Source organism: Perissodus microlepis, chromosome 3, assembly GCF_051167445.1.
Source record: "Perissodus microlepis isolate ML-2025 ecotype Zambia chromosome 3, ASM5116744v1, whole genome shotgun sequence".
In the NCBI taxonomy this organism is placed as follows: Eukaryota; Metazoa; Chordata; class Actinopteri; order Cichliformes; family Cichlidae; genus Perissodus; species Perissodus microlepis.
This window is the reverse complement of record NC_140463.1, coordinates 23,359,879-23,372,385: the sequence shown is the minus strand read 5'-3', so window position 1 is coordinate 23,372,385 and position 12,507 is coordinate 23,359,879. Positions and strand designations below refer to the sequence as shown.

Genomic DNA, 12,507 nt, shown 5'->3' with positions numbered 1-12,507 from the left:
TAGGATGGTAGTTTGCCTGGGTAAGATGCAAACCAGATACCTTTTTCTAAGATTAACATTGCAGAAACAATATAAATTCCAACTATATAAAGCCACATGCTGTATTTTTATATTCATACATTTTCATAAGTACAGGAGGAAATATATTACATTACTGTCAATATTTCATGTTTTTTCCATGCTGCCAAGGAGAAAGAACAACAAGCTACCTACCTAAAAACTTTTTTACTGTAAGATGGTTTGACTAGCCCTTGACCAGTGAGCAGAAAAATAGGCAAACAAAACAGATTTTTTTTTTCTTTCATGGTGTTATATTTGGTAATAAGCACAGTCTACTTCAGCTCATTAAATGTAGCAGTGGTGTCAGTCCAATAACTCCAACAGTCCAGCATAAAGTGGTGCAGTGAATGTGGTCTGGACTCTATAGAGGAGGGTCATGGAGTCACAGACACTGTAGAAGGACAGAATACCTCCTCTGGGATCCACGTACACTCCTACTTTGGAGGACAGCGGGCCTGAGATGGGATTTGTAATGTTGTTATGTTTGAGTTTGTAGCTTTTGTTGTAACACTCTAATGCCAAAGACGTATTGTTGCTTCCAAACTCACTTTGATCCAGTCTTATTTCATTCTTATAGGAAACGGCTACTGAAACCCCTTCCCCTTTCCATTCCACTTCCCAGTAACAAGGTCCAATCAGACTCTCTTTACTCAGGACCTGCTGTTCAATGGTAAACCTGTCTCTTTTTTTAAGACTGGAGTTCTTACATGGAGATGGAGCACTGTCTGATACGGTTCTGTTCTGATTTGATAGAAAGAGTTTTCGGTGCACTGTATCTGGGTCCATTGTCAGTTGACATGAATATTTTAAAAACTCATCTCTGGTCTTAGGTTGTGCTTGTGGCAGTAAAACATCTGGTGATCTTACTCTAAGAGTGAGTTTACTCCATTCCTCACTTAGAAACATTTTGAGTTTATCTTTGGCTTCTGACACTGCTCTTTCAAGATCGTCAAGGTATTTAACTGGACAAATTCTGAAGCTTGGTGAGTCAATAGAATCAGTGAGTTTGGGCATTTGGGAGTAACTACGTAAAAATTCAATGTGGTCCTATGTGTATGAAAGCTGCTTTAGCTCCTCTTCTTTCCTCTTCAGCTCAGTGATCTCCTGCTTCAATTTATTCTGAAGCTTATTGACTCGCCTCTCTTCAGTTTTCTGCTGGAAATTGAGCTGCTGCTTTAGATTTGAGCCTTTTTCTTTAATGAAACTCAGCAGCTCATTGATGATGGTCTCAATGTCCTTCTCAGCGCTATCAGAAGATTGCAGAATTTCCTCGATTTCCTTCCCAAGCACGTTCACTTCTCCTTCTTTGGTCTGAATTCTCCGGTGAACATTTTGCAAAATTACCTCAAATTCTTTTTGCATTTCAATTGTGTTGTGGCGTTTATGTTCATTCACACAGCAGAGATAGCAGATACATTTTTGATCAGTACGGCAGAACATCTTCATCATCTCATTATGAGTTGAACAGATGTTCCCTTTCAGCCTGTTCGATGGTTTGACCAGCTTGTGTTTGTCAAAGGCAGAGGAGTCATAGTGAGGCTGGAGGTGTTGCTCACAGTAAGAAACCAAACATACCAGACAGGACTTCACTGCTTTCAGCTTCTTTCCAGTGCAGACATCACAGGAAACATCTTCAGGTCCAGCATAGCAGAGATCAGCTGAAGCAGGTTGGATTGCAGGTATCTTCAAGTCCTCTACTAACTCTGCTAACATGCTGTTGTTCACAAGAGCAGGCCTCGGTATGAAGATTTTTCTGCACTGAGGACAGCTGTAGATTCCTTTTGGATCCTCTTTATTCCAGTGGACTTTAATACAGCTCATACAGTAGATGTGTCCACAAGAAATAGTCACTGGACCCTTCAGTAGATCCAGAAAGACTGAACAGCAGAGTTTTTCGTGATTCATTGTCTGTCCTTGGAGTGTTTTTGTATGTCAAGGTAATTGAAAAACCGTTTCACTGTGAGAGGAGAAATGGAGTGTATCAGGTTACGCTTTGTTTTGGGAAACCAAGAGTCTGGACAAAGTGACCCCTCCCAGGAGGCTTTTTTCCTCATGTGGGCTTTAGTTGAGTATTGCTGTATTTTTCTATGTTGATTTTTGTTTTCTATTTATGTTGGTCAGATTTATTTGCAGTAATAACGGTACAGACTAAAGGAAAGATGGCCAATTCTCCAATCCTGACTTCTCTTAATTGGCTCACTGAAAAATTATTCTCTTTACATACAAAGTCTTCAATAATCAGACTTCATCTCATCTAAAGACATTACAGTACCATATCATCAATATCTCAGACTACTGGTTCCCAAAATAGATGGATTCAGTAGAGTCAAGGTGGTTGTTTATGTGAAAATCAAATGAGCATCTTTGAAACAAGGGAGGGTGCATTAAGGGTACGTCTTTTGCCATCTTACAATGTTGTGATTGGAACCGTTTCTTGACTCTCTGTGAATGGTGATCCTGCCTTTTGATCAGTGGTTATGACAAGTTGCATATCGACAAGGTCTAAGGTGCTGGATTAAGGCTCCAGTCTCTTCGGAGGCGTGGGATCGAATCCCACTGCTGCCATAGTGTTCTAGCGGCAAAGTTTTGTTTCTTCCATGCCTTACCAATAAATTGTAAGGGCTGCAGTGGAAATCAAATCTGTTATAGAATGTCTGTCAAGTCCAAACATGCAGGAAAGTCATCAGGAGCAATTCTTCCAAACCACATTAGGCAGGTGCTGTAAAGTAATTTGCAACTTGCATGTTTTTCATGTCTTTTTGTTCATGGTCTCATCACTGACTGGTTAGTGGATTTTCCCGCATGCCACTCAAGTGTGCTTCAAGTCCAGTCCACTCCCTTGTAATGTGCTTTTGAGCAGAACCTGTAACCGCTGGAGAATTGATTAAGGTGCTGCTATGTTGGTCTCACCAAGGCTGCAGAGTGACAAGAGTATCCTTGATTTCATGACAGTGGAGCAGTCCCATATGGTCTAGCGGCTAGAATGCCTGGTTCTCACCCAGGAGCACGAGCACGACAGTGGCGCACTAACAAACCAGTCCCATATGGTCTAGCGGTTAGAATAACTGGTTCTCACTCAGGAGCACGAGCACGACAGTGGCGCACTAACAAACCAGTCCCATATGGTCTAGCGGTTAGTATTCCTGGTTCTCACCCAGGCGGCCCGGTTTCAACTCCCGGTATAGGAACGTATATTTAATGTGCCTACAAGCCAATGTGTTCTTTGTGTTAATCCCACGATGGATTAAATGGGGCAAAGTTGTTGGCTGAAGGCAAACATCAGGTAAGGCAACACACCTCCGGCTAAGCACATGGCATAATTGAAATGAATCTATCTCGGGGCATTGTCTCTTTGATTACTGGCACCAGAAATCTTTCTGACCAGCAATCCACAATGGCACCAACGGGACACATGATTGCTCTTACAAACAGAATTGAAATGAATGCCATCAGTTCATGAACTGACAAATTCCAGTCCGGCTCTGTTCTGCGGGCTTGATGTACCGTACACTCTCTGATGGTGTGCAGCATTCCCACATCTAACAGGCAAAGGAAGCTTTGGAGCACACTTGTAATTTTACGCTGTTGGAAGATAAACAAATAGAGAATGGTAAATTTACATGAACCTCACTCTAAATGGGTTTATATAAATATCATATGTAATATGGCAATGACAAACCTTAGCAGACTCTGTGGGTCCAGCTTGCGCAGTGAAGCACGAGCGATTTGCTCCTGCACTGGGCATTCCATTGTCCTCCTCTACCCACGCAGTGCCTTCTTTTGCCGTCTGGCTCAGACAGGGCTTCCCAGTACCACGGGGCCTCTTCCGAGGAGGCATGTTGGGTTCTTCCGTCTCCTTTTCAGATTCTTCTGAGGAGGTATCAGTGACCTGCTGGACAAATGAAACCTCTCCTCCATCAGAATCTGCTTCGTCCATTTCCTGAAGCAAGGCCCAAGCCTGTTGCGCGGATAGGTTCTTCCTGCGTGGCAGTGATACGGAGGCCATCCTGATGTGCGTTCTCAGAAATGCGAAGAAGAAATGATTCTCCCTCCTGGTCGGTCTGCTTTTATGCACAGCACTGTGCTGTAGTCAAGCAATGCCACTCCTACACATACACAAATCTCTCCTGGTTGGGGGAGGGTGTTTTGCACAACAAAAGCAGGAGAACAGTGGAGCTGAAGGCCTGTGAAAATCTCAGCGGGGTGCTAGCACTAGAATTACTGAGCCTTTTTTTCCTGCTGTCCCTACTACTACATTTACTAACCCTGCGCGAATTTGCGTAAATTCCCTGAACCTAACACCTCCTAGTACCCTGCTGAGAGGCCTTCAGCTCCATTGTAGGGTTGTAACACAGATAACACAGACAGGAATCTGGAACAGCCTAAGAATGCTCAGGAATCTGGAACATTCTAATAGAACTCTCAAAAATCCTAAAATAGCTCTTGTGAATGATTCTAAATGAATTCTCAGGAGTACAGGGTTAACTTTTGATACTTCTTTTTAAATACTCTCATTTCTACCTTTCCCTAGCCCATCGTTGTAAATAGGAATATCTTTGTAATAACTTACTTGGTTACCTTGTGGTACAAATGTAACACAAGTTTGTGTTACATGAGACTACGTTCTAGCCCCAGTTCCATTTCAGTTAATATCTGTTGAATACAATTTACAGATGTTCAAGAAATAAAACTCTTAAGTCCAATCCACTTCAAGTCCAACTTCAATAGAAGAATCAGAGCCTTCCAGAGACGGTCTCACGTCTCTCATGGTCAGTGATTTTGACCTTTCACTAATGATGTTGAAGTACAGATAGGCAACAATAGCTTCGGCTTTTGTAAGGCATCAGTGGAGAAGAAGATTAACAGAAGAGTGAGCAGGATATTGTTTGTTTTTATAATAATGTGATTAATACATGAATAAAAGAAATTCTTTTGCAAAAGTCATTTACAATGTGCAGATGTTTCATATATTTTTATTCACAGTGTCAACACTGACTGGTTAGTGGCTACTCAAGTGTGCTTCAAGTCCACCGCATTGTAAGGTGTTAGATTGTGTGGTCTAAGGATCTGGGTTAAGACTCCAGGCTCCTCACACATGTGGGTTGAAATCCTATTGCTGCAATAAGAGTTTAACCAGGGCAGGCAGATGCTATTGTATCCAAAAACATTCAGGCAAGTATTAAACATGTTTTTCTAAAACAGCAAGAGCATCACTGAATGTTCTGGGCTTCTATTTTGTGCTGCACTTTTTCAAGTTTTACTATCTAGATTTTTGCGATGAGGTCTTTGCTCGCAATGGTAGCATGACCGAGCGGTCTAAGGTGCTGGTTTAAGGCTCCAGTCTCTTTGGACGCGCGAGTTCGAATCCCACTGCTGCCATAGTGTTCTAGCGGCAAAGTTTTGTTTCTTCCATGCCTTACCAATAAATTGTAAGGGCTGCAGTGGAAATCAAATCTTTTATAGAATGTCTGTCAAGTCCAAACATGCAGGAAAGTCATCAGGAGCAATTCTTCCAAACCACATTAGGCAGGTGCTGTAAAGTCAGTTACAACTTGCATGTTTTTCACATCTTTTTGTTCATGCTCTCATCACTGACTGGTTAGTGGACTTTCCCGCATGCCACTCAAGTGTGCTTCAAGTCCAGTCCACTCCCTTGTAATGTGCTTTTGAGCAGAACCTGTAACCGCTGGAGAATTGATTAAGGTGCTGCTATGTTGGTCTCACCAAGGCTGCAGAGTGACAAGAGTATCCTTGATTTCATGACAGTGGAGCAGTCCCATATCCTCTAGCGGTTAGAATAACTGGTTCTCACTCAGGAGCACGAGCACAACAGTGGCGCGTTACGAAACCAGTCCCATATGGTCTAGCGGTTAGGATTCCTGGTACTCCCGGCATGGGAACGTGTCTTTGATGTGCCTACAAGCCAGTGTGTTCTTTGTGTTAATCCCACGATGGATTAAATGGGGCAAAGTTGTTGGCTGAAGGCAAATATAAGGTAAGGCAACACACCTCTGGCTAAGCACATGGCATAACGGTTCAGATCAGGACTGTACAGTTTTCAGTGATGAGGATGTACACAAGCAGGCCTGCTAGTTTGAGCGGGGAGTCAAGGTGGCTGTTTATGTGAAAATCAAATGAGCATCTTTGAAACAAGGGAGGGTGCATTAAGGGTACGTCTTTTGCCATCTTACAATGCTGTGATTGCAGCCGTTCCTTGACTCTCTGTGAATGGTGATCCTGCCTGTTGATCAGTGCTTATGACAAGTTGCATATCGACAATGATGAAACTGAGCCAAGAGTCCATTGTTAATCAGGGTTGATGAACAGGTTTTAACCAGGACAGGCAGATGTTTTTGTGTCCAAAAAGTATTAAACATGTTTTTCTACAACAGTAAGAGCATCACTGAATGTTCTGGGCTTCTATTTTGTGCTGCACTTTTTCAAGTTTTACTATCTAGATTTTTGCGATGAGGTCCTCACTCGCAATGGTAGCATGACCGAGCGGTCTAAGGTGCTGGATTTAGGCTCCAGTCTCTTCAGGGGCGTGGGTTCGAATCCCACTGCTGCCATAGTCTTCAGGTTCTTTTCGTGTTTCTTCCATCGCCTACCAATAAATTGTAAGGGCTGCAGTGGAAATCAAATCTGTTACAGAATGTCTGTCAAGTACAATCAAGCAGGAATCTCATCAAGAGCAATTCTTCCAAACCAGGGTGATGTTAAGTGTTGTGCAAGTTTTCCATTCAATAAAGCCTGCAGACAAGCGGTGAGTGGTAGCTAACATTCTTTAATAATAACAAGAAGAGAAACCAAGCTTGGTGAAGGAATGCATCATCGCGGGGCAGACGATGGGCAGAGTCCCTAACTGAGTCTAGCATGGCCTTCAGTTACATACCTCTTACAGGAACTAAAGGCAGTACACAGCTGTTTTCACACCTTTGGTACCCCCACCCCCAAAGAAAGTTTCACACTCCCTTGCTACCTCTTACAGTGGAGAAGGAGACAAAAGACTCCTCCCCCCACTCTGGGTCCTTTGTGTGTGAATGCTTCCCTCCAACTTCCTGAGATACCATCTGTTACCAGTATGAGTGTGAGAGACATGCTAAAATCCAGTGGCACCAAGGTATTATACAACCACACAGGAACCATGAGTATGTTAAGCTATTTTCAGATGTGTGCTGCTATTTAACCCTGCGCACCCCATGACAGCAACGGACAGCCAGGAGTTTTTGTAGGTGAATAACATCAACATTTGACAATAATATTGCTCGGTTATGATAGTGAGGTGAGCTGTTGAGGATATCTGTTGGTAGGTGCTGTTCCTGACAATGTAGCTGCTGTTAGCAGAAACTTCTATAAGCTTTGGAGGTAATGCCACCAGACTTGGTCAATTACCCAGAAAACTCTATTGCAATGTGTGACTATAATAAAACTTGGTGTTGCAATGTGTCATTGAGAATTATTTGGAGGAATTTGGAACATCCTAAAAGGATTCTCAGGAATCTGGAACAGTCTAAGAACGCTCAGGAATCTGGAACATTCTAATAGAACTCTCAAAAATCCTAAAATAGCTCGTGTGAATTCGAAACATTCTAAAAGAATTCTCAGGAATACAGGGTTAACTTTTGATACTTCTTTTTAAATACTCTCATTTCTACCTTTCCCTAGCCCATCGTTGTAAATAGGAATATCTTTGTAATAACTTACTTGGTTACCTTGTGGTACAAATGTAACACAAGTTTGTGTTACATGAGACTACGTTCTAGCCCCAGTTCCATTTCAGTTAATATCTGTTGAATACAATTTACAGATGTTCAAGAAATAAAACTCTTAAGTCCAATCCACTTCAAGTCCAACTTCAATAGAAGAATCAGAGCCTTCCAGAGACGGTCTCACGTCTCTCATGGTCAGTGATTTTGACCTTTCACTAATGATGTTGAAGTACAGATAGGCAACAATAGCTTCGGCTTTTGTAAGGCATCAGTGGAGAAGAAGATTAACAGAAGAGTGAGCAGGATATTGTTTGTTTTTATAATAATGTGATTAATACATGAATAAAAGAAATTCTTTTGCAAAAGTCATTTACAATGTGCAGATGTTTCATATATTTTTATTCACAGTGTCAACACTGACTGGTTAGTGGCTACTCAAGTGTGCTTCAAGTCCACCGCATTGTAAGGTGTTAGATTGTGTGGTCTAAGGATCTGGGTTAAGACTCCAGGCTCCTCACACATGTGGGTTGAAATCCTATTGCTGCAATAAGAGTTTAACCAGGGCAGGCAGATGCTATTGTATCCAAAAACATTCAGGCAAGTATTAAACATGTTTTTCTAAAACAGCAAGAGCATCACTGAATGTTCTGGGCTTCTATTTTGTGCTGCACTTTTTCAAGTTTTACTATCTAGATATTTGCGACGAGGTCCCTACTCGCAATGGTAGCATGACCGAGCGGTCTAAGGTGCTGGATTAAGGCTCCAGTCTCTTCGGAGGCGTGGGTTCGAATCCCACTGCTGCCATAGTGTTCTAGCGGCAAAGTTTTGTTTCTTCCATGCCTTACCAATAAATTGTAAGGGCTGCAGTGGAAATCAAATCTGTTATAGAATGTCTGTCAAGTCCAAACATGCAGGAAAGTCATCAGGAGCAATTCTTCCAAAAGCCACATTAGGCAGGTGCTGTAAAGTCATTTACAACTTGCATGTTTTTCATATCTTTTTGTTCATGCTCTCATCACTGACTGGTTAGTGGACTTTCCCGCATGCCACTCAAGTGTGCTTCAAGTCCAGTCCACTCCCTTGTAATGTGCTTTTGAGCAGAACCTGTAACCGCTGGAGAATTGATTAAGGTGCTGCTATGTTGGTCTCACCAAGGCTGCAGAGTGACAAGAGTATCCTTGATTTCATGACAGTGGAGCAGTCCCATATCCTCTAGCGGTTAGAATAACTGGTTCTCACTCAGGAGCACGAGCACGACAGTGGCGCGTTACGAAACCAGTCCCATATGGTCTAGCGGTTAGGATTCCTGGTTCTCACCCAGGCGACCCGGGTTCAACTCCCGGTATGGGAACGTGTCTTTGATGTGCCTACAAGCCCGTGTGTTCTTTGTGTTAATCACACAATGGATTAAATGGGGCAAAGTTGTTGGCTGAAGGCAAACATCAGTTAAGGCAACACACCTCTGGCTAAGCACATGGCATAAAACAGGTAACGGTTCAGATCAGGACTGTACAGTTTTCAGTGATGAGGATGTACACAAGCAGGCCTGCTAGTTTGAGCGGGGAGTCAAGGTGGCTGTTTATGTGAAAATCAAATGAGCATCTTTGAAACAAGGGAGGGTGCATTAAGGGTACGTCTTTTGCCATCTTACAATGCTGTGATTGCAGCCGTTCCTTGACTCTCTGTGAATGGTGATCCTGCCTGTTGATCAGTGCTGATGACAAGTTGCATATCGACAATGATGAAACTGAGCCAAGAGCCCATTGTTAATCAGGGTTGATGAACAGGTTTTAACCAGGACAGGCAGATGTTTTTGTGTCCAAAAAGTATTAAACATGTTTTTCTACAACAGTAAGAGCATCACTGAATGTTCTGGGCTTCTATTTTGTGCTGCACTTTTTCAAGTTTTACTGTCTAGATTTTTGCGATGAGGTCCTCACTCGCAATGGTAGCATGACCGAGCGGTCTAAGGTGCTGGATTTAGGCTCCAGTCTCTTCGGGGGCGTGGGTTCGAATCCCACTGCTGCCATAGTCTTCAGGTTCTTTTCGTGTTTCTTCCATGCCCTACCAATAAATTGTAAGGGCTGCAGTGGGAATCAAATCTGTTACAGAATGTCTGTCAAGTACAATCAAGCAGGAATCTCATCAAGAGCAATTCTTCCAAACCAGGGTGATGTTAAGTGTTGTGCAAGTTTTCCATTCAATAAAGCCTGCAGACAAGCGGTGAGTGGTAGCTAACATTCTTTAATAATAACAAGAAGAGAAACCAAGCTTGGTGAAGGAATGCATCATCGCGGGGCAGACGATGGGCAGAGTCCCTAACTGAGTCTAGCATGGCCTTCAGTTACATACCTCTTACAGGAACTAAAGGCAGTACACAGCTGTTTTCACACCTTTGGTACCCCCACCCCCAAAGAAAGTTTCACACTCCCTTGCTACCTCTTACAGTGGAGAAGGAGACAAAAGACTCCTCCCCCCACTCTGGGTCCTTTGTGTGTGAATGCTTCCCTCCAACTTCCTGAGATACCATCTGTTACCAGTATGAGTGTGAGAGACATGCTAAAATCCAGTGGCACCAAGGTATTATACAACCACACAGGAACCATGAGTATGTTAAGCTATTTTCAGATGTGTGCTGCTATTTAACCCTCCGCACCCCATGACAGCAACGGACAGCCAGGAGTTTTTGTAGGTGAATAACATCAACATTTGACAATAATATTGCTCGGTTATGATAGTGAGGTGAGCTGTTGAGGATATCTGTTGGTAGGTGCTGTTCCTGACAATGTAGCTGCTGTTAGCAGAAACTTCTATAAGCTTTGGAGGTAATGCCACCAGACTTGGTCAATTACCCAGAAAACTCTATTGCAATGTGTGACTATAATAAAACTTGGTGTTGCAATGTGTCATTGAGAATTATTTGGAGGAATTTGGAACATCCTAAAAGGATTCTCAGGAATCTGGAACAGTCTAAGAACGCTCAGGAATCTGGAACATTCTAATAGAACTCTCAAAAATCCTAAAATAGCTCTTGTGAATTCGAAACATTCTAAAAGAATTCTCAGGAATACAGGGTTAACTTTTGATACTTCTTTTTAAATACTCTCATTTCTACCTTTCCCTAGCCCATCGTTGTAAATAGGAATATCTTTGTAATAACTTACTTGGTTACCTTGTGGTACAAATGTAACACAAGTTTGTGTTACATGAGACTACGTTCTAGCCCCAGTTCCATTTCAGTTAATATCTGTTGAATACAATTTACAGATGTTCAAGAAATAAAACTCTTAAGTCCAATCCACTTCAAGTCCAACTTCAATAGAAGAATCAGAGCCTTCCAGAGACGGTCTCACGTCTCTCATGGTCAGTGATTTTGACCTTTCACTAATGATGTTGAAGTACAGATAGGCAACAATAGCTTCGGCTTTTGTAAGGCATCAGTGGAGAAGAAGATTAACAGAAGAGTGAGCAGGATATTGTTTGTTTTTATAATGATGTGATTAATACATGAATAAAAGAAATTCTTTTGCAAAAGTCATTTACAATGTGCAGATGTTTCATATATTTTTATTCACAGTGTCAACACTGACTGGTTAGTGGCTACTCAAGTGTGCTTCAAGTCCACCGCATTGTAAGGTGTTAGATTGTGTGGTCTAAGGATCTGGGTTAAGACTCCAGGCTCCTCACACATGTGGGTTGAAATCCTATTGCTGCAATAAGAGTTTAACCAGGGCAGGCAGATGCTATTGTATCCAAAAACATTCAGGCAAGTATTAAACATGTTTTTCTAAAACAGCAAGAGCATCACTGAATGTTCTGGGCTTCTATTTTGTGCTGCACTTTTTCGAGTTTTACTATCTAGATATTTGCGACGAGGTCCCTACTCGCAATGGTAGCATGACCGAGCGGTCTAAGGTGCTGGATTAAGGCTCCAGTCTCTTCGGAGGCGTGGGTTCGAATCCCACTGCTGCCATAGTGTTCTAGCGGCAAAGTTTTGTTTCTTCCATGCCTTACCAATAAATTGTAAGGGCTGCAGTGGAAATCAAATCTGTTATAGAATGTCTGTCAAGTCCAAACATGCAGGAAAGTCATCAGGAGCAATTCTTCCAAAAGCCACATTAGGCAGGTGCTGTAAAGTCATTTACAACTTGCATGTTTTTCATATCTTTTTGTTCATGCTCTCATCACTGACTGGTTAGTGGACTTTCCCGCATGCCACTCAAGTGTGCTTCAAGTCCAGTCCACTCCCTTGTAATGTGCTTTTGAGCAGAACCTGTAACCGCTGGAGAATTGATTAAGGTGCTGCTATGTTGGTCTCACCAAGGCTGCAGAGTGACAAGAGTATACTTGATTTCATGACAGTGGAGCAGTCCCATATCCTCTAGCGGTTAGAATAACTGGTTCTCACTCAGGAGCACGAGCACGACAGTGGCGCGTTACGAAACCAGTCCCATATGGTCTAGCGGTTAGGATTCCTGGTTCTCACCCAGGCGTCCCGGGTTCAACTCCCGGTATGGGAATGTGTCTTTGATGTGCCTACAAGCCCGTGTGTTCTTTGTGTTAATCCCACGATGGATTAAACGGGGCAAAGTTGTTGGCTGAAGGCAAATATCAGGTAAGGCAACACACCTCCGGCTAAGCACATGGCATAAAACAGGTAACGGTTCAGATCAGGACTGTACAGTTTTCAGTGATGAGGATGTACACAAGCAGGCCTGCTAGTTTGAGCGGGGAGTCA

The 12,507-nt window shown here is 42.7% G+C and overlaps 6 non-coding genes and 1 pseudogene across 6 annotated transcripts; 6 read left to right on the top strand and 1 right to left on the bottom strand.

Annotated features, from left to right (window-relative positions):
- Positions 1–332: 332 nt before the first annotated feature.
- LOC146390625 (tripartite motif-containing protein 16-like) lies at positions 333–2,404 on the bottom strand (annotated as a pseudogene).
- A 4,143-nt stretch (positions 2,405–6,547) lies between these two features.
- trnal-uag (transfer RNA leucine (anticodon UAG)) lies at positions 6,548–6,629 on the top strand. The gene has a single exon. It is a non-coding gene; the product is annotated as a tRNA-Leu (tRNA).
- Positions 6,630–8,491: 1,862 nt separating this feature from the next.
- Positions 8,492–8,573, top strand: trnal-aag (transfer RNA leucine (anticodon AAG)). Its single transcript has one exon. It is a non-coding gene; the product is annotated as a tRNA-Leu (tRNA).
- A 475-nt stretch (positions 8,574–9,048) lies between these two features.
- Positions 9,049–9,120, top strand: trnae-cuc (transfer RNA glutamic acid (anticodon CUC)). The gene has a single exon. It is a non-coding gene; the product is annotated as a tRNA-Glu (tRNA).
- A 596-nt stretch (positions 9,121–9,716) lies between these two features.
- trnal-uag (transfer RNA leucine (anticodon UAG)) lies at positions 9,717–9,798 on the top strand. Its single transcript has one exon. It is a non-coding gene; the product is annotated as a tRNA-Leu (tRNA).
- Positions 9,799–11,660: 1,862 nt separating this feature from the next.
- trnal-aag (transfer RNA leucine (anticodon AAG)) lies at positions 11,661–11,742 on the top strand. The gene has a single exon. It is a non-coding gene; the product is annotated as a tRNA-Leu (tRNA).
- Positions 11,743–12,217: 475 nt separating this feature from the next.
- trnae-cuc (transfer RNA glutamic acid (anticodon CUC)) lies at positions 12,218–12,289 on the top strand. Its single transcript has one exon. It is a non-coding gene; the product is annotated as a tRNA-Glu (tRNA).
- Positions 12,290–12,507: the final 218 nt, after the last annotated feature.